The sequence below is a fragment of the Tyto alba genome, unplaced genomic scaffold, assembly GCF_018691265.1.
Source record: "Tyto alba isolate M040663 unplaced genomic scaffold, T.alba_DEE_v4.0 Super-Scaffold_45, whole genome shotgun sequence".
NCBI lineage: Eukaryota > Metazoa > Chordata > Aves > Strigiformes > Tytonidae > Tyto > Tyto alba.
The window spans coordinates 23,166,263-23,189,031 of record NW_024881321.1 but is presented as its reverse complement, the minus strand read 5'-3'; the positions used below and the strand labels follow the sequence as shown (position 1 = coordinate 23,189,031).

The window sequence follows — 22,769 nt, the reverse complement described above, 5'->3', positions numbered from 1 at the left end:
TACCTTCAAGATTAGTTTTTTTTGGGGGGGGGTGAGGGGGGAGGGCTACTGTTTGTTTATTTAGTTTTGCATGGGATGTAGCTATATTGTGTCTGTATTAGAACACAGTTTCCATGTAAGAGGAAAGTAAAAGACTGTTTTGAAAGCTTGTTTTGCCTCTTCCTTCCCTCCTGTTTTCACATACCTTTTTCATTGTAAAAATTAAGAGGAGCGTATTGTAACATCTTCAAGGAAATAAAATTTTTCTGTCAACAGGTCTTTTATAGAATTCAAAAATTGACTGTAACAGCATAACAAACCAGAAGTCCTTATCTTAACCATCTCTTCAAATAATAACATAATTAGGATAGTCAATAAGAATAATAGTTTTACCTTCTACAAACTGTTTTTTCTGTGACGCGAATAGTCAGTGTTCACCAGGAAGGTCTTTATTTTGTTGATTACATTTCTATATAACCTCTGTTGGTAAGACTGATTATTTTCCCAAACTGCTTTAGAATCTGCTCAGTTCCATTTTCAAACAATCTTGCCTTGGATTTGAGAAACAGTAGTTGTGATGAGGTAAACCATTTCTGGATCTTATATACAACAAGATCACATATCAGAAGAAAAAGAATTTCAATATCCACAGTACAGAAGAGTAAAACATCTAGTTTAACATTTAATTGTCCTTACTGTCCTGACAGTACCTGATAAAAGTATGTACTTGTTATATATATTCTATTTTTTAAAAATGAACTTTACATTCTGTTTGTAAATCACATTTTCCCTCTATAAAAATCTGATACACAATAATCATCAATTGTCCTTCAACAAAAATGATTCACCCTCCAACTGATTTCTTATGATGGTCTTCATATACACTCTCAGATGCCACAATACAATGCAACTAAAACTTCCTCTGAGAGACCTCAATCTCTTCTGAAAGGGTAAATTCCAAACTCTAGATCCCTGATGAAGTCCATACAAATACTCTGAGGCAGATATCCAGCACTAAGCAAATGAAGGCCACAGAATGAACTCCAGAACTATATGGACCTCATTTATCTATAATGCTTAACTGCTAGGGGATCTCCTGGATCAGTTCTAGTCTCCTCACAGCTTTTGCAAAACATGTCAGAACAGGACAGCCCTCAGTGATCTGAATAAGAACCAGCTGTGCCACATGACCTTATGAAGATGGAGCACTTTCTGACCTTCTCTGCTTTCATAGCATGGACATAAAGAGGGGAGTACTTTCCATGCCATGACCACGGCATGGAAACATGGACATCTATGGACTGTCGGTAATCTTGCTTACAATCACCGTCCCCTACCCTCTCCATCCCTATCTTTGGTTTTATGATTTAAACTCAATCTGGTTGTTAGCATCATCTTTGCTTTGTAAGACATGCATTACTTTGATACAGCTGTTCAGTGCAGCCTTGTGCTGTATTGCTTTTTCATTAGTAATTTATGTTGCAAAAAGATAACTAGGCAGCTTCACATTATCTCCAGCTATGGCACTGAAATAAGAGGTGAATGTGGCTGTGTTCAAAGCTCTTCAAAGATAAGAGTTTACTTTTTAGAACTATCCTTTTCAGTTGTATTACCTTCTCTTACCATGACCTTTAATGGTGCATATTCTGTTTCTTTTCACTGAGCCGGTGGCAACATGGGGTAATAGGTAATACTTGCTGTATTGGTTAATATGATAATTATTTTCCTTTTAAAAATGAAATCTTGATTACTGTCTATTGTTTGTGGTATTCTCTATTAATCTAACCTTTCTGAAGATCCCCAGGTGTACTGGAACTAAAAATCTGACAGTGCTTAGACCGGAGGACTACTTTTGACATAAACCAAGCAATTAATTATTATATATTCTTCATATATTGGTCATCATGGAATTTCTAAAATCTAGCTGTAAGTGGCTTCAGTCTGTTTTTTTGTTTTTTTTTTTTTTTTTTTTTCACCTGTGCAAAGTCACAGGAGAGCATAAAAAAACTTCCTTAGCTAATTCACCTGTTCTACTGATATAAAAAAATGTGTCTTTGCATCTCTGCTTCATTACATGTATGGATTTTTCCCTCCACCTTCCATTTTTTTCCCTGTGTTTGTGATGGTAACTTTTGATATTTATAGTGTTTTGGTCATTGCAAAACAAATTTGCAGTACATTCTGAATGAAAATGATTCAAGCATGACATACCAGCTTTAAATCTAAACATCACTATGACTACAGTTTTATCTAGCTGGAACACTGATACTACTTCCGCTACAGCAGTTAATTTTGCATGCTGTGCTAAATGTGTATTATATCTAAACTGTTCTGGTTCTGGCTGAATAGAGGAAACCCTCACTAGAAAACTATTCATAGTAGTGTCTATTTGGACAGGAAGAATGAACTACACATATAGACACAGTTCAGCTCTCACAGTACAATGCACTATTACATCCAGGGCTAATCTCTGGAAAGTGTTAACTGCACTCTTATGTATTTCACCCTGTAGGCATTCAATGGTTGTTCTTCCTACTTAGAACATCACTGGTAGAGGTGAAACTTCCTAAGCAGGGCATAATTTGAAGTGTGACTTCTGTCATAATAATATCCACCTTGATGATCCTGCAGAAGAAACAGAACCAACTCTAATTTTTACTTATATATTTACTTACTAATTTTCCAGACAGAATTTTAAGAGAATGTTGGAATTCACTTCCCAGTTTTTCTTAGGTTCTTATTTTAACATTCTTTCTCTGGGTCACTTTTTGGGGCTACTTTTAGCATATGCATAGATACTACAGAAATAAGTTATATGGAATTTGAGAGTACAAAGAAATCATTTATTGGCTAATACACACAGCATATTGCTAAGATAAACTAACTACTACACTGATCAATAGTGTGCTAATTAGTCAATTACATAGGGAAAAATGAGCTTTTGTTGCATTTTGGACTGGGATGACCCTCAATATTGCTCAGTTGCTCTCTTCTAATTGATCTCCTGTTTTGGGGAGGGAGGGCTGGATAGGATTTTGGTGTCAGTATTTTTACTCTTGAATAGTTGAGCTACTAATTATCCTCATTTTACCAGCTACCCTTTTGTCTGTGTTCTTACTTATTTTTTATGAGTTTTAAAGCACTTACTTCTTTGTACCTTAGCAACAATTTTCTCAGTAGAACTCATCCAAGGTCACACAGCTTCTTTGAATGAAACTAGGCCTTGAATCACAGACAGCAGAATAGGGTCAAGTGTGGGGCTATTTCAGATTGAACTGAGCTGGTTCTTCAGCTAAATAGCAGTCCCGAGTATCCAAGTCATTGTAATGATTCAATTGTGCAAACATGGATGTCTAATATTCTGTGAGATGTCCTAGCATATCCACCTGGCTTTGGGGTATCAGTCAATATGAGTGCTGCATCCTGTGTATTCTGACACATCTGACTGCTTTCTGTAGATTATTTGAATTATAAGGGCCTCTCAGATATCTCTGAACTTTACTCAAAGCTTGAACACTTGATTTATATTTAAACACCTACACTTATACTCTTAAATTGAAGTATGCAGAATCTGCAACTGAATCGCATCCTTCATTTTTCCTTTCCCTTAGATGAATCCTATTCCCAGTCACAGCATTATGCTGTAAATATTAGTTTAAATAATATCCTGAGAAGTTGAAACAAAAAAGGCCCAAACAATAGGCCTCAAACCAAAGTTGACTTCTGAGTGAATTCCCCGACCAGCAAGGAGAATCTTATCAGCAGCATGAAGCAACCAGCATCTTATCAGTGCAAAAATGCAACCCTGGGAACAACCCCTGAAAACTCTAAGTAAACAACAGGAAGTAACTATAAATCCCAAATGTAAAGAAAAAAGGAGACTCCTCAGACGTGCCCGGATCCTGGCCAGATCCGGACACACCTGAGTGAGGCATGTCAATCTACCAGATATCTCCTGTGCATTTTGTATAGATTTGTTTGTTAAACTGTACAAAAGCCGGGCCCTCTCACAGCACAGACGGAGACGTCACCTACGAGTGGACGCACTGCGTAGGACTTGCCAGTTGCCGGGAAAGGCTCTCCGACCCTTCGCTGTGACGGGGCTCCCCAGCTGATACACGGATCTGGATGATGGTAAAGTATGAGGGCAATTGGTGATGTATCTTTCTTAATCACTACAACTAGCTTTATGTAGTAATGACTAGGTGCATTACCTTGCTTATTCTTTCTGGTGCTTTAAACTAAAGTAAAATAAGCTTATTTCTTTAGCTCGGTGCCTGTGTCCTTTGTGTTAACCCCGTCAGTTGGCAAAACAGAAGTTTATTGTGCAATGCATATTATGCACGACAATGAGAAATTTACGTTCTTTGCTTTTTCTGTCAACACCATAGAGTTTAGCTTAAAACTTCTGGCACTGCAGCACACCAACCCTATGGTGCTGATTTAACGAAAAATGGGGCATCTCTTAATAACTCTTTCCTTTGTTCTGCAACCAGTTGTCAATGGAGGTAGCTATGCTGCTTCCTTCATCAGCAACTGTGACCAATGGGCACATTTAAATTAAACATAGACTCATGAATGCATGTCATTATCATTTTTAAAAATATACTGCAATTTCCTCAATTACATTTGGTTTATATTAGTGACAAATTTGCAGACTACCTATCTGATGGCAAGCTCTGTGGAACAATGATTAATTCTTGTTCATTTTTTTAAATAAGACTTAATTCTCCATGTAGTTGCTATATCACAAAAAAAAATCCTAGAAACTTTCCTTCAGGTCATCCTAAAAGAAATGGCATAAAAAAAAAATAGTTATATTTTTTCTAACATAAATTTAGACAAACTTTAATATTTATTATAAAAATAAAACATGGATCTGGGAATGTTTACCTCCTAGATAATTATTTGCAATTGCAAAGTTTACAATTTAAAACTCAGAGATTAAGCATGGGCTCTGCTAACAGCTCTTCAGACCTAGACAATAATACAAATTCTGAAGACAAGTGTAGGACAAAATAAAGGATATGACTTCACAGAAAATCTTCAATTAACAAATACAAAGTAGGAAGAGATATTATTTGACTTTTTAAAAATTATTTTTTAGAGGACCATAGTGCAAATATTTTTCATCTTAAGCATAGATACATGCTATTAGTGTTAACTGATTCCAAAAGACTTAGTTCAGTCTCATGGGGTTTTTTAGAAACGCTTACTCAAATTTTTCAGCAGTCATTACATTCTGAAGTAATTTTTACTTTTCCAAACTTCTGCCAAAAGTTTTATTTGAATGTTATAAGAATCACTGTCAATTTGCTTATGCCTTAAGTGAATATCATCCTTTTAATATTTTTGTTTTCCTGAAGTGTGAAACACTCTGGCACTTCCTGCAGACTGACTAGAGAAGTACTGAAGCTGAAGGATAACACTCACTACAAGGAACATTTTCAGTCTGCAGAAAAACTCTGTCTGCTACTTTCCATGTCAAGTGCATGAGCTGCAAAAACTTATCTTTTGTCTGCTCTGTCCTGGAAAAGGAAGTGACAACTGCAGCATTTTACAGCTCATAATAGTGTTGGAAACAAAGTCAGTAAGGAAGAAAATACCGGGGGAAAAAAAAATCCCTCACAATGTGAACTACATTGAAGAGAAATAAGAAAGAACAAGAAAACATCTCTGCAGTAACAGCAAACACATGAAAATAACAACAGAAGGAAATAGAAATAAGGAAAAGCAAAACAGAAGATGAATCATAAAAGAAAAGGGTTTTGGTATATGTACTTAGAAAAATGTGCACGCAGCTAGAGAAATAAATGCTCTTGGAAACTGGGGAAAAGCTTGGGAAATTTAAACTTAGTGGAAGTTTAGATTAAGAGCTAGACAGAGAGGGAGGGACAGGTTCTAACATAATTCAGTCTTTAACTGGGAAAAAAAAAAATCAAACAGCATTCACACATATTTCACCACTCTGAAGGTTAGTTACTCTGACTATGGATTATCCAGGTTTAAGTAACATCTTATGTGCTGTATTAAAATCTATCTCAAAGCAGTTTATTTCCGTTCATTTGCAGAACTACTTGAAATATTGTATCCAAAAAAGGAAAGAATCCAGATGATCAGTGTGAGAAAAAAGCTCATGTATTAAAAAAATGTTTTATTGGGGACAAAGTCAGTGGAGCAAAGAATACAGCGCTGGGTGCAATGGCACGCAATCTTCCCCAGCAAGGGCTTCTTTTTATAGAGCAACCAGGAGATTTCACTGGTTGAGCGAAAATGGCAAGTTTTCTCCTTTTTACACCTGCACAGTTCCTTTTTCTTGGTTTCTCCCAGACTGCCTCTCTCAGTACTTTTCCACTGAGTCACTATCACTTTCCTTCCCCCCCACCCCCCCTTTTTCTTTGGCGTTTCCAGTTGTTCTCGGTGGGGGCGAGGTCCAGGTTCTTCTTCATCAAGAGTTTTTCACTCGACTGTTTTCTGCTGGCTTCCATTCCTCCCCAGCGCCCCTCATCCAAGTGCCCCTTTACGTGATACCTAACCACAGACCACCCCCCATCCTCTTGATTGCCCAACTCCCCACAATCCCAACCATATGCCTAACTTGTGATCAAAAAAGGCTTAAGTGTTATAATTTTAGCAACACTAATTTAATAACAGCTTTAGCCTAACTCAATAAAAATAATTGTTTAATTACTTTCAGCAAAAGCGAAATTCTTCTCTTACTTTTCACAATCAGCATCAATAGAGGCATTTCTGTTCACTTTAAAAGGCTTTGAGCCCCTCATAAATTAAAATGTTTGCACTGGTGCATAAGTATATAGACAATAAAGAACTATTTATTTGTTTATTTTTTAAAGATAGTTCCCTGAAGGAGGCTTCTGAAAACCAGTTTTCTGGTACTGAAGCAATAGCAGTAATCCAGTCTCTGATTCCATCCACGCCCAAAAAAGTTTTGCACATTCTGAGCTTTGCTGCTGTTTCATACAAAGAGTTACATCCTGTATTAGATTTCAGAATTGGTTCTGGAAAACTGGTTCATTTATTATAGTATGCCTATCAGTGGCAACCTTTATAGGCCTGGAATCTCTAGCCTTTTAGGTAAATCTAAGGATTTGAGTCTGATCTGAAAATGTATAAAGTATAGCGATTAAAGTGGTAGGGTAATATGAAGAAATGTGTTTCTGCCAGTTAGGTCAGTAAAGATACAAAATTATCTTTAAAAGCTCACTTGTCATCTTATCTTTTAGGAAGCTTGTGCTTATGAATGTCACCCTAAATGTCTCTGTTGCAGAATAACATGTATCTTCAGATTCATGAAAAGAAGAGAAACATCAGGGAGCCTGGTTACTGCTTATTAATAAAGATTATGAAAATTATATTATGTGGTTTGCTGAGAATGTTAATAATCAGATCTATGCAAAAGGAAAATATAATGGAAGGTATATGCAAGAGCAAGCTTATCTTCTCCCCTGAACATAGAGTGCTATTTTGACATGTTAAGACCCTAATTAATGAGAAAAATCATTTATTTTATAAATAATTTTCCCCAAAATCAAAAATTGGTACATATTCCAGCAGTACTCAGAAATGCAAAACTTAAAATGCTCTTCTGGGAGAAGGTGTATGTATTTGAGCATCTGGGTATATTGTGAATTATTTGAATCACATTCCTCAAATTTGCTTGCATAAGAAATTCTCAAAGAAAAAAAAATATAAATTTATGTTAATAGCTAATAAATGAGCAAGTCCTTATGATTTCTGTTATTTAAAAACTTACAAAGGGTAGAAGAGAAGAGCATTTTGAATTTGTATTGTTTAGTAATAAATTTGCTTATAGCAAGCAAGTAATCTAGCAAGTAGAAAACCTGCAATTTATAGAAGTGTGATATTTGGATTTATGCATTATAATGAAGTCATTATTCTTGTTTATGACAAACAAAATTAATTACCAGGATCCATATGAACTGGCACCAACTAGAAGAGAAAATTTATGCAAAAATCATAACTTTATATGTCCTATAATTTATCCTGTTAAAAAAATAAAAAACAATTAGTACATAAATAACAGCCAGTGGTTTGAGAAAGATTTTGCCTGAAAGCTTATTTTGAAAACAACTGATAGGTATAGACTTAGAAGAGAAAAAGAGTGCGCACCTTAAATAGAAAAGTAAATGTTAAATTCTGTCTTTCATATGGCGGAAGATATGTCTCTTCATTATTTACTGGAAAAAAAAAATCATACTAAAGAGCAACATTACTGCTAATTAAATATTATGTATTTTTGGTGCATATTCTTTCCATAGACTCAAGAAATTAAAAAGAACCTGATACACATTAGAAATAAATATTTTGCCTCTCTTGTATGAGTTCTGAGTGAAAGACAAGAAATGTGCCACTGGCTGTACAACCAGGAGAGGGAGCATAGAGAGCGCACTCCAGGACAATTAATTCAGAATAAATTTCAGAGGCTGCCATGAATCAAGACTGAACAGCCTCCTTGCTATGAAATGGGCAGCAGAAGGGAAGACAGACAGACCAGCAAACTGAAATGGTTTCATTACTAGTGCTAATGCTATTAAGTAAATGGAAAATTTCCATCTAATTTAGTTAATTCAATGTTCAGCCTACTACAGAAAAGCTAGAGAGTTCTCCATCTCATTCCTCAGAGCTGGTTATGTGTAAACTAATAGAGTTTTTTTGTATGCATTATCAAATGTGGGTGCTTCCTATTACTCCATTATTACTTCCACCCCAAAGACATGATGACAGGTGAGACTGCACTACTTCAAGTGTTAGCATGATTGTATTTTGGGGGTTACCAATGATTACTTCCATTCTACCATGAACATCTTGAACTATGTTAATCCATAAAAAGTATGTGGTGAAGAATACTTGCAAATAAGTGCCATTTTTATCTAAATGTAAATAGAGACTAAAGAATCAATATACTTATGGTTAAATTATTTCTGATATAAAATATATAATTCAGTGGTATAAGAATTCTACTAAGATTCTTGGAGCACTGGAGCAAAATGGGTCAAAAAAAGTAAAGAATAACTAATATAAGTAAATAAAATAATATTCATTAGAAGTCAGCCTGTACTGCTGAGACTGAATATCTGTTTTTATTTTTACATTAATGATCGAGATGTTCAGAAAGCTGTGCTCTGAAGCTTCACATAGATTTCACAGCTGTCAGAATATAGCTCATATACCTTACCAGCTATAAAGTTGAGTGCTAACTCATACAGAATCAAGTACTGAGTCATGTTTTTAAAATCAAAGTTTGTGCCAGTGAACAAAAAAAAAAAAAAAAAAAAAAGGAGAAAAAATAAAAGACAAAAAATAAATTAAAATGGTGATTACACTTACCTAAAATACAGGACCAGTACCATTATGGAGAAGAAAATGTATCAGTTGCCTGAAAATCAAGCATTCATCTGTGAAAGATAACAGCCATGAACTTACCCTGATTTAGTGATGCCTGTTGACTTCCAAACTCCAAGTCCGAAGGTATCATGTTACACTCATACAAATGAACAATATTTTGCCTGAGGCAGCGTCTTCCAGCCCTAACCTACTCCAGTCCTGAAACTGCACACATCTTCCCTTTCTGAGAAACAGTAACTTCCACTTCAGTCTGGTGACCATTCTGAATTCAGCCATTTTAGTCAGTTGCAGAAATATGTATAAGTACGTGCTGAAAATCAAGTTAAAAACTCACAGCAGAGTGTCTCATCTCATACAGCCATCAAGATCATTAGCTCTAATACCCAGAATTTCCAGACATTGGGGTTTGGTTTATTTTTTGTAGAAACATATACATGTGAAATAGATGACTAGCATTATTTAACGTTTCCACTACAGTAATTCCTGAGGACTATGTCCAAAGGGAATCCTCAATATGGAAAATAAAGAAGAATAAAGGCATTCCTAGTCAGCTGTTTAAAGGCAAAGTGAATGTGTTAATCCTGCCCATATAACAGAATGAGGAAACACAAAAAACTGCATGGACCTAACTCTGTACATCCACACAGTTTGCTGCAGTGGTCAGAGGTGCAAGTCTGGGCTAGAAGCACTACAGTCAAATAGTTGAGGACTTGGATCAATACTGAGGTATAAAATGGACATACTGTTTTTCTTTCTGGAATAGGCACATATCAGATCAATCTTTTCTATGAAACAGGGTAGTGTAGCCATATTGAGTGGAGTTCACCTAATGACATGTAGGTATCTACAACATAAGCATAGACAACATCTGCATCACTCATTCAAATTTCACTGTAGAGTTGTAAATTGGCATTTTTGTTCTATTAAGCTCAGTCTGCAAATTGTACAACACTGTTCATGTTAGTCTAAATTCAACATCTAAACCAGGTCAGATTATCTGCATTGATTATAAAAGGTTCTTACATTGACTACCTCAGAAGCAGACATCTAAACATAGCTGAAATTAATTTCACTCAACTTTCTGTTTTGCAGAAAGAGTAGAATTCATTTCAGCTATGTTTGGATGTCTGTTCTGTGAAACATGGAAGTAATATAAATATTTTAGCAAGTTTCAAATATGTTTCAAGGAAGTTTCAAAAATATTTATTTATTTTTAAATTGTTATTGTACCTCCATTACTTTACATCATATCAAAACAAACCAAAAAAAAAGTATATGGGAAGTTCAACAAGAACTACAGAGTGTCATAAAAATACTTATTTGAAATTTTAGATCTGTTACCTTCCAGTATTTTGCCCTGGAGCATATCTTGTTCAATCTGACAATCAGTAGACTTGCACAAAATATAGAATTCCTCTCATGTGCTTGTACACTGACTAAATATCCATATATAACCTTGGTATTTTCTCAGGATTATAAGGAAAGTAATCAACTGTAAAGATAAGCATAAAGCCTGATTCATTCCTCTTCAACTGCGTGCAAATAGATCTAATGCCATCAGTTCCAATATTATCACCACTGACACATCTGCTTGAGAAGAATCAGACCTCTCATTTCACACATTTGCATAGACCAATTGTAACCAGGCAAACCTCACTTCTATTACGGTACTGAGCCCAAATACTTCAGATTTCAATTTGACACCATCTATCACAAACTCATATTCACAGTACCAATCCTACAAGTGATCCATAAGCAAAGATGATAATTTCTAATCACTATACAGGGACCCAAAAGATATAGGCTGGGTTTCGGAGCTTTTAGCACTGATACAATTTCCTTCTGTAATCTTGGGGAGGCTATATTGTTACTGTTTTACAGTTCCCAGCAAAATAAGGGATATTGTCTCCCCCTTCTCTCCATTTTTTTCCATGGGCTTCTTTTAAATAATTTTGTATTATTGTAATTATTCAACTAGATTTTTGATCTATGATATTGATATAAGAACAGGATATTCTAAACTAAACAGCCTTTAGTTGTAGCATCATAAAAATGTTCTTATAAAGTATTTAAATTAGTACAAATCGAAGAAGTTACACTAATTTAACTACACTGGTATAATTAGGACAATAAAAATATTGACTTTCATACTTACACAAAACTTTGCATCACAAACTCTCTCGAGAAAAGATTACATAATGTTTTATGAGTTTAGGACAACAGTGATTTCAAATGAGGGTGAATTTTCTTTTTATAATTAAAATGGGTAAGATTTTGATCATTCAGTGTGTTTGGTTTAGGGTGGTCCATAAAACCAGCTGGATTTGAAAAGAATATTAATGTACAAAGAATGCACAAAGTTCTAATTTCCTATAGCACATATGAAAACAAAGCAGATAAATTATATTTTTTCCCTCAAAGAGCTAACTTCCTCTGCACACAAAGCAAAACCCTTTTCTTCATTGTTTTCCGACTTATGTTCCAAGTACCTACACTAAACTGACCCACAGTAACTATCTTTCTTCATGTCCTTAGCTGAAGTCCATATGCTTCATAAAGTAATTTATTTCCATGTGAAGTTACTGTGGGTTATGTTAAGACATATCTTCTCACAGTTACTGCTGGCTTAGTCTACTTTTTTAAAAGATAGGCAAGTTTTTTAAGATAATCTGTCTCTCTTGTAATTATATGGAGTTAGTTTATGAAATCCATACCTCAGTTGCCTGTAGCTATTTTTCAGGTGCAACAGATTTAAAGTGTAGCACTTTTTGGCCTTTGTGTTCCAATTGCTACTCTGCATCTATGAGTGTATTCCTTCTTTATAGAGAGACACTCTGGGAGACAGCATGCTTTGAATTGACAGTATGTATTTTGTTCCAGTGTTTACTGAATGACAGGATTTCCTTTACTGTCTTCCTTGGGTCACTGACAATTACCAGTGTTCTGATGACAAGCAGTAATTTGTTAAACCATTGTAAACTAGTTGCATGCCTTTTCCTTCAGGCTTTATATACTATTGCTTCCAGGATCTGCTACCATCATAATGTCTTTTTTTCCCAATCTCTCTGTGGTTTCTCACACAGCTTACTGATTAATGTTCTAACCTATGTGTTTGTTCCTAGCGAAATCCCCAGAGTCACCCAGCTGAATTTCTGCTCAAACTGTCTTAATATGTGCTTAGTTTGGCAGTCTCTTCTTACCTTCTTACATAAGAAAGACTAATGGTATTTTAAAATTATTGTAGCTCTAGAAAGGTGGCTAGAACTCCTGATAATAAACAAAAAAAAACCCAAAACAAAACAAACAAAACCCTACCCCCTCAACAACAGTAATAACGAAATAACCCCAAGGGTATTTTTTCTGTTGTTTTTTAATTTGCTTGTTTGTTTTATTTTGATTTGTTATTTTTTTCCAGCTAGCTTGGTATGATTCTTCAAGGATAGCCTTGTTGTTGTAGCCTAACTGAGTGGTGGCAGACAAGCTTTACATTTTCTTCCACCTTTAAACTGAACGGAATCTTTATTTCCTTAAGAAAATTTCATTCAATTTATTAAAAAAAAAAAAGTTCAAATAACTTAATGTATTTTAAATCTCTTTTACCAATACATAACAATAAGAAACAAACCTAATTAATTTAGCAAAATTAGCTTGATTTGTAAAGGTTATTTGGAAAAATCTTTCCTCAAGCATATTAGGGATGGAGGAAAGTTCACAAATGACATCATGAGACAGATGGGAAGAGAAGAACACACCAGATTGCTATTGTCTTCTTATATGAGATGGGTTAGGAAGGATTATATCAGCTGTTAGTTCATTTGAGGAAATTATAAAAAATTTAATACCCAAGTGCTTCTGAGAAACACTGCGTTTTGGGGAATTTGCCATCTACAGTGTATGCTTATATCAGTGGTAAGCATGTATCATGTATCTCCCCTTTGTGCCCAATCACAGAGGATAAGAGTCTTTTCTAGCCCTCAGCTAGAGACTTAGTCTCTTCACTGAAATTATAGAGGACTATGACTTAAGCATTGAAAGTCCCTAGATCACAGCTAAGACAACAGCTGTTGCACACATGCTCACGTAAAAAGAAAGAACACCGCACAGCAATAAAAACAACAATCTAGTTCCAAATAGGAAACAGTATCAGACAGTGGGCTTTGACAAAATGAAAGCTAAAAACAATGCCTTTCTCCATCCTCAGGCCACTTACTATGCTTTTTAAACAGTTTAGACCATGAGAGAATATGAAAAAAGAATGTCTTGTATGAAATAAACCTATCAGAACATTTGCCATGTGGGCTCACTTCCAGAAAAGTATAACCTGTTGTGGTTTGAGCCTACTCAGCAGCTAAACGCCACACAGTCGCTCACCCACCCTCCCCCCACTTGGGAAAGGGGAGGGAATCGGAGGGGCAAAGGGAGACTCACGGGTTGAGATAAAAACAGTTTAATAACAGTAACAGAACAATACGCTGACAGCAGTATCAACAGGTAATGTACAATACAGCTGCTCACCACCCACCCACCAACCAACACCCACCTGCTCCCAGCCAGCGATCCCAAACACAAAGGCACCACAGCAACACTCCAGGAAGTGAGAGCCCCTCCTGGCCCACTCCTGCCTTTATATAGTGAGCGCAATGTCACATGACATGGGATATTGTCCAATCCGGGCCCAGCCCTCCAGCTGTGCTCCCCCCGCCCCCGCACACAGGTGAGGGCACTAGGACCTGGGGAGCCCCTGGGGTCTCAGTGTGCTGCAGCACTCCTCCCGCAGCCAAACCAACAGGAACTCTGATCCAGCCCCAACCAGGACAAACCTTTTCAAAATTTCAAAAGCCCTAGTTTGCAAAAGGAAGACATTTAAGTGTGAAAGGTGATTGAAATTAGGCTCCTAAAATATTAGGTCATGTATTCAACAGGACATTAGGCTTTATTCATGTGGAATTTGCAAAGTTACCGTAAGGAAAGCAAATCAGAGAAAACTTACTGTTGTACTCCAATTTCTGGCTTGCAGCTTCCATGAGAAGGCTTCTGCAACAAGATACAGGAGAGGAAGAAGTTGGTATTCAGTAGTGTTTTGCTCTCAGAAAGAAAGCAGAGCTCTGAATCCCTAGGAAGCTTCATCAGCTTCCAAATTTCAGATTCACGTTTCATACAGGGATGCTTAACATGCCAGCACTCAGCATGTTGGCTGCTTTGAATAATAATATAGGTTCCTCTATTTTGTTTATAGTTATATCTAGGCACCTAAACCGGTACTGAAAATTCAGTTTGGAGTACCTACACTTTAGGTGTTGCAGCGCTAAGCATCACAATGTCATCTGTTGAATCACCAGCTGAATAATTTTTCAAAACAAGATTTGAGACGAGAGAGAAATAAAGGAGTAGGTATATAAAGGAGCAGTAGAGTATGTAAATGACATATTGGCCAGTCTGTGCCTAAGTAATGCCTATCCTTGATGGATGCAAGATACATTAAGATTGTCTGTGACCAAAATGTTTTCTGTGTTTCCTATATATTACAGTTCTCCTACACATGCTTAGTTCTTGTCTAAACAGACACCCAGGATCTGTTCCATATAAAACTGTCTCTAAATCCTGTCATCATACCTAACAAATACCAATGAGAAGACACCAGTTATATTTTTGCATTGCTTGTTTCACAGTAACAACATGACTGAAAATAGTAGCAGTACCATACCTTCCTTTTTGCTCATCACCTATGACCCAATGCTTAAAGAATTCTTCTAGGAAACACAAATTGTATCTTGGCAGCCCAAGATGATTTTTAATATGACTCCCTTACTTGCTGTAGGGAATGTTCAGCTACTAGGCTTGTTGTTTTCATATAGATATTAAAAAAAAAGAAAAAGAAAAAGCCAAACAAACAAAAAAACCCAACAAAACAACAATCAACCTGCTATTGTTATTCCCAGATGAAAAATAAGCATAATTATGTCTTTCTCCCTTTCAAAACATTTTGAAGGGACTATAAGTTTTTAAATGAGATCTTATTGTTATTGCTGTTATAATATAATATAATATATTATTACAGCTGTTTTTATTAAGACCTTTAAATGTATATAGTTTTATTCATATGCATTATCTTGGTCTAAAGACTAGTGTTGTCTTTGCTAATGGAAAGTATAATATTTTTAAGCTGAGATGAGTTACTTCAGGACACCTACCATTCCTTCCAATCACTCTGGGAAAAAAAAAAAAAACAAACACCACCAAACATGGTAACTTAATGTAAGCTAAATTTGCCAAGCTCAGCCTACATTTGTACTTTGTGTTCCTAGCTGAGGCAGATTCCAGTGTTTAACAATATTAAAATAAAAAGCTGTTTCTTTCATTGTATTTAAACCTTATTTTGCATAAAATAAAAATCAAAACTCCACAATTCCAGTATGTTTTCAGTGAACCACCTAGATGATGTGGAACTGCCAAACGTAGGGAGTACTTGGGGTATCTCAGGATGCTAGTAGCTGAAATACAGAACAAGGTCTCATGTGGTCTGTCTGTGGAATAATTTGGGTTTACAGTGTCATTCGTGTTTCCTTAAATAGAAAGAAGTGATTTATTATGTTAGAAGGGCAAGTCAGGCAAGAATCTCACCAATTTTTTTCTTGCTACAAATAGCTTCACAAATGATCTGAAAGCTCATTATAGAGATAACAGAAACATTTTCATGCATTTTTTTAAAAAAACAATGGACAAAAACATTACATTATATTTAGCTGTTTCTGCATGACTGTTTGGGTTTACAGTATTTTTAGTGAGACATTGCAAAATACTGTAATTTAGCAGTCATGTTATACATCGGTGATACTGCAGAATCTTCCTACATATAATACTACTGCAAACACTAATGAGTGCATGCAGAGCAATTGAGCAAGAAACATCTATTATGTAAATTACAGGCAGTGTATTTTGGGTAACTAACTGCTGCTTATCTACTTAGCAATAAAATATCTACTCAGCAATAACCTATCTACTCTGCTAAATAAAAGAAGCTCATGCAACAAGATGATGCCTGATTATCCAGGCTGCTTAATTGTCAGGTCACTTTCTGGACCTCTTGTGAACAGCCTTTAAATGACAATCTTCTAGAAAGCCTAGGAGTAGTTAAGTTCAGGGATGACCGTGTTGTAGTTTGAGCCTGGTTGGCAGCCAAACACCACACAGACACTCACTCCTCCCTTCTCTACCAGCAATGAGAAGAGACAAATGAGCCAGGCTTGGGATTTGAGATAGGACAGGGAGGGGTAGATCACCCATTCATGTCACGAACAAAAAGCAGACTCATTAGGGGAAGAAAAAAGAGAACATACATTTATTACAGACACAAACAACAACACTTAACCAAGTAGGACAGTAAGAAGCATTGTCGCATCTAGAGAACACCTTCCCCCCACCCCTTCATTCTTCCTGGTGTCAGCTCTGATCCAGATATCTCTACCTCCTCCCCGCAGTGGTGCAGGGGGCAGGGAATGTGGGATGCAGTCAGTGCTGCTGCTTCTTCCATCTTTGGTGTGTGGAGCTTCTGGAACTTGTTTACCCTGCTCCAACGTGGTCCCCCTCCCACAAGAGACAGTCCTCCACAAACTTTCTCCAACTGGAGTATCTCCCACGGGCTCCAGCCCTTCCCAAGCTGCTCTGGCATGGGACACCCCTGCATGCTGCAATCCTCCCAGCGCTGAACTACAACAGCGGGGTCTACCTTTTCCACAGGACCCTGACTTTGGGCACAGACACCTTGATCATCCAGGCAAAACACAGGCCATAAATCAGTGTCTGCTCCACTGTAGATCTTCATGGGTGTCAGTGGGGGGCTGCCCTGGTGTCTCGCCACAGGATGCATGGGGGTCTCTGCTCCAGCATACCTCCCGCTGTCTTTCTTCCTCCATTCCTCCACTGATGTTAGTGTTCACACAGCTTCCGCAACTCCTCCTCATCATGTCCCTTCTTAAATACATTATTGTAGAGGTGCAGCTGAATGGCTCAGTTTTTGTGCAGAGGTGGAGATGACTTGGAGCTGGGGGAGCTTCAAGAAGCTTCTCACAGGGGACCACCCCTATAGCCCCCTCCCCTGCTACCAAAAAACCTCACCACTCACTCAAACTCAGGACAGACTCCCATAGACAATAGGCACAAAAGCGTTCAAGGGTTGGATCCCTTCATGCCACATCTCTCTCCAACTTTAACACAAAGTGCTTTGTACCTTGTGCTACTACTGCATGTCCTTTTCTAACAAAACAAAGTATGAAACATGATAACTCAGTTTCACACTAGGAAGGAAACAGTCAACTGAGTTCCTTTTTTTGACCTGAAAAAAAAAAGAAAGGAGAAAAAAACAACCAACCAACCAACCAAACAAACAAAAAAAGAAAAAACAGTCCCAGGAAAATAATTGTCTTTATTTGGGTTGGAATAGAGTTAATGTTCCTTTTTGGTAACTAGAATAGTGCTGTGTTTTAGATTCACCATTGGGTTTGGTATGAGAAGAATGCTGATAGCACACTGATGTTTTCAGCTGCTACCTAGATTTCAAGGACTCTCCAACTCCCCATGTCCTGCCCGTGCGCAAGGGCACAGGAAGCAGGGAGGGAGCACGGACAGAGCACCAGACCCAAACTGGCCAATGAAATATTCCATATCATGGAACGTCATGGTCACTATATAGAGGAGGGGCAGTCAGGGAGGGGCTCTCTCTCACTTCCGGGATTGTGATTACGGGATCTTGGTATTTCAGTATCGCTAGCTGGGAATGGGCTGGGTATTGGTCAGCGGGTGGTGAGCAATTACATTGTGCATTGCCCGTTTATATTTTCTAGTGCTGTCATTGTTTTCATTTTGTTACCATTATTAAACTGTTTCTATCTCAACCTGCGAGTCTCCCTTTACCCCTCCAATTCCCTCCCCCATTCCCAGGTGGGATGGGGAGGGCGAGTGATCGGCTGAGGGGTGGTTGGCTGCCAACCAAGCTCAAACCACAGCAATAATTCTTTCTTAAAATCATACAGCTCCTATACTGAGTTCAAGAGCACTTCCAGAACCAAATGCTATGCAGTGAGGATACAGCAATCTGCTCTACAGGCTGTTGGTCTTTACAGTGGGAGAATGCTGTTCTATTTATCAGTACACATAGCCTCAGTGATATGGCTATCATGAGGTTTCCTTCCACATAGTTAACAGTGAAAATTCCTGATAATTATTCTTACCAGTGATGTGACCATATTTTTTGTCCTTTCATTAAAAAGAAAGGACCAGAAGATAACTAAAGCAGTAATCTGTTTTGTTTTTTTTTTTTTCTGTAATCATGCCAAACACACTCCAATATACTATGGTACATATTATACTATCTGAGCTATAGTTCTTTCTTTCCCCATAGGGTTATTTTGCTTATTTAGCCTTTCTTCTTAGCTACATGAAAAGACAGTATTCTGTTGTTAAAAGTACAGAGTAATATAAGCTCTTGTTTAAAAGTTTTTTTTTTTAGTGTTTAAAATGTTACTGTCTGCTGCTTTTTGAAGAACTTTTCTTGTTGCAAGCGTATTTAATTCTTTTCACGCTGATAGGCTGACTTATCTTTCTGTAATAAATAAGGTAGCTACATTGCTAAATTTGGCCTTTATGCTTGCAGTGTCTGGAGGTTAGTTAAAGATGCATGCACTTGACAATAGAACAATTGTTCGTCAATTCAGGTGTCTCTGTGCTTGAACTAAAGACAAGTGGAAGACTTAAAAACTGGAAAAGGAAAAAGGACTTGCTATATATGGCTTAAAGTTGCTAAGCAGTGCAAGACTTAAATGAAAATAATAAGAAATAAGAAAGAAGCAGAAAAAGCTATGTTTTTACATAGTAAAAATTTCCTACACCACTTGTTCCTCCCGCTTACAACCCTGTACTTATGTCTCAAGTCTTTCAAAATAGGCTAATGTATTTGATATCTGGGAGAAAGAAGAGAAAGAGGAAGGGAAAGGGAGAGAAGAAGAAAGAAAGAGGGAGAAAGGGAGAGAAGAAGAAAGAAAGAGTGACAAAAAGGAGGGAGGGAGGGAAGGAGGGAAGGAGAAGGGAGGGAGGAAGGGAGGAAGGGAGGAAGGGAGGAAGGCAGGCAGGAAGGAAGGAAGGAAGGAAGGCAGGCAGGAAGGCAGGAAGGCAGGAAGGCAGGAAGGCAGGCAGGAAGGCAGGAAGGCAGGAAGGCAGGAAGGCAGGAAGGAAGGAAGGAAGGAAGGAAGGAAGGAAGGAAGGAAGGAAGGAAGGAAGGAAGGAAGGAAGGAAGGAAGGAAGGAAGGAAGGAAGGAAGGAAGGAAGGAAGGAAGGAAGGAAGGAAGGAAGGAAGGAAGGAAGGAAGGAAGGAAGGAAGGAAGGAAGGAAGGAAGGAATGTATCTATTCAGTTTTTTGAAAAATACAGATAAGACATGCATGTATGTATCTATTCAGTTTTTTGAAAAATACAGATAAGTTCTAAGACAATCTTTCCTTTGAAAGGTGAAGCTTATGCCTCATATTATAAAGCTGATTTACCCTTTTAAGTAAGGATGTGGAAGCTGGAAACTAGAGTGCATTTGATGCAGGAATGTCTGATACAGAATGATACAGAGATAGCCTACAAACCAGGGAAAAATGAGCAGAGCATATGAATATACCTCCTGTGAAGTAAATGACACTATACAAATAATTGAATGAAAAGGTAGCATTATCACCAATAGACCATAACAAATCTGTTGAAAAAACCTAATTTTTATCACCATTCAAATAACTACAAAGCTTTTAATGCATAATTATTTTTATATTCTAATAGCAATTAATAACCCTGTAAAAGATTGTGGTCATTCAGTACTAAACTCTTCAGGTGTAACTAAGAAGGTGTAATTTAATATACAGATATACAATTACCTTAGCAATAACTTCTGTACAGCATTGGTTAATTCTCCCTCCCCTTGAGAACCTTTCTTTCTTTCTTTCTCAAAAATAGCAAAGTCTGAGAAGATTTACTTAAATCTTGAATGTTGTAGGAACAGTGGCACTTCCTTGCAGTTGGCAGGCTCAGTGAAGAATGACTATATCTATGAAAACACTGGGAGGACAGTTCAGAAATATATCTGACAAATCAGTAAAAATCTGGACTCCCTGTTCAGGCTGTCTTGACATCAGGTCATCTTTGGCATTACAGATGCAATATGAGGACTGTCTTTTGAATAGATGTGAGATTCTCATTACATTTGAAAATAAATATTGATAATGGCAAATGAAGAAAGTTCCTTGTTGTCATATAACTATTGGATATCCTAATTTGAAAACATCCTGCTTTTCACGTCCTTGGTTTTGATTAACAAAAGTAAGGGAAAAAGGCATGTCGCACCTTATCATAGCAAGGTTTTCATAATGAAATGTAAGTATTGGTTTGTATTTTGTAAATGGTTTATCTTAATTAATTCAAATAAGTATTTAGGAGCCTATTTTTATCTCCAAGCTAATTTCTTAATTCCCATTGCTATCAATGAAAGCAATATGCATGCAAGAAAAGAAAAATATTTTTTTTCATATTGTTAAACCTCATTGTTAGTATTTTTATGGGTAAAAAAACATATAATCCTGTAGTTCTATAGTTTAATACTCATAGTGCAAAGAAGGTGATTCAGGAACCTAGCTGCCATCACTGAAGGTTTAATGCTGTATCTTTCTGCTGTATTCATGAATGCACTCCAAAACACCTCTTCAGAATGAGACCAAAGTAAAAGTCACTTAATTTCACTTTTGTCACAAAGATAGATTTATTTTCCTAAAGCAAAGACTTGTCACGGATTCAGATGTTGCATTCCTTCCCCTAGAGAACACATATGTCACCTCCATGCTGCCTCAGCCCACTGATGGAATAATAATTTTTAATAAGATTGTTATAAAAAGACATTTTAATTTGCATGTGAAAGGTTCTGTTATGAGAGCAATTATAAAGAGCAACCATGATTACAGATGTCAAAGCAAACAACACTGAAAACATTTAACATTTTTTTGTCTGGACAACATCATCAGAAGACTTCCAAATTGCAAAGGTAAACATGGTATGTCAGTTGTTTACTGATGAGATGGAACACAATCAAAGCCAATTCCTACAGTTATGGAAGCTCTATAGAAACAAATGTTCTTTGAAATAAATAAAACTGACATATTTTGAGAAAAATAATATATACTTGCATTTTTATACCTTTATTTACACACTAAAATTCTCTTTGTTCCAGAAAATACTGTTATGTCAGATATGGGAGATTATATACCACTTGTGAAATCAAAAGATGACTATATATATTTTTTTTCTGTGTTCAGAACTTGATGGCATGTCTTCATTTCATTATATCTTCCACCAAAAGAGAGGGCACAATGAAATATTCCTGTCAAAATTTTGTTTTTCCCACTGGTAGAAGAACATGATTTTATATTTTACACCATCGGAATTTATCATCACAGTGTTAAATGTAGCAACCTCTGTCTAGAAGAGAACAGTTGGAAATAAAGTAGAACATCATAAACTGTCCTTGCCTGTCAAACACATCTAGCAATGCATGTCAATAGAGACTGAGAGTCTGTTGAAAGAATGGTATTTTAATTGAAATTTTTGGATTCATAACAATATGTAATTACATCTCCATAAAAAGTATAATTAAGAATTGCTAAGATAACATTCATTTGTCAAGTCATTCATTAAATATGCTCATACCTACTGGAAAACACTTAGATGGGCAAAATTTTGACTGAGATACTCTCAAAAGCACTGACCTTTTCCCAAAGAGTAATTGTAGGCTTATTTCAAAATAAACATCCTACTAAAAGCATACAGTTTAGGCTCATTAAAAGTCTTTGGTTTATATCCTACAAAGTTTTCTTAATATCTTCAAGAACATTTTCTAAAGGAAGTGATACTCTGTCTAAATCAAAGTTTTCTGTTACCATGGTACTTGTACAAATCATAACAGATGCTTTTATGAATTCAATAGCTGAAACACACAGGTAGTTGCCTCTAAGATAGATATGCTAAAGAAATATAGCAACACATAATCTTTTAGATGAAATTGCCTCAATTCTGTAAAATAGCTCTGCAAATACTTCTGAAATAAGTCAGTTCCTATTTGTCAATTAGATGTGCACTTCTCACAGTTCAAAACCCACACTGGATGTTTGGTGACATGAACTTATATTTATTCCTTGATAAGATTTTTCCAGACATCTACTTCTCCTAGCTATTTTGAAAACTATTGTTGAAATACAGCATGAGACACTGTTATTCTCTCGTGAAGGAGAATCCTTCTACACCTGGAATAAAAATAATTTACTGTATGAAATGACTATTCCTGTGTATTTTGCCTTAACTAGTGAGAGAGACCCTTTCCAAAAGCAT

At 36.6% G+C, this 22,769-nt stretch overlaps 1 long non-coding RNA gene across 1 annotated transcript; it reads right to left on the bottom strand.

Annotated features, from left to right (window-relative positions):
* Positions 1-354: 354 nt before the first annotated feature.
* On the bottom strand, positions 355-13,952 carry LOC116959015. The gene is made up of 3 exons (XR_004405600.2): positions 13,907-13,952; positions 9,349-9,397; positions 355-578 (listed from the first exon to the last, which is right to left on the bottom strand). It is a non-coding gene; the product is annotated as an uncharacterized LOC116959015 (long non-coding RNA).
* Positions 13,953-22,769: the final 8,817 nt, after the last annotated feature.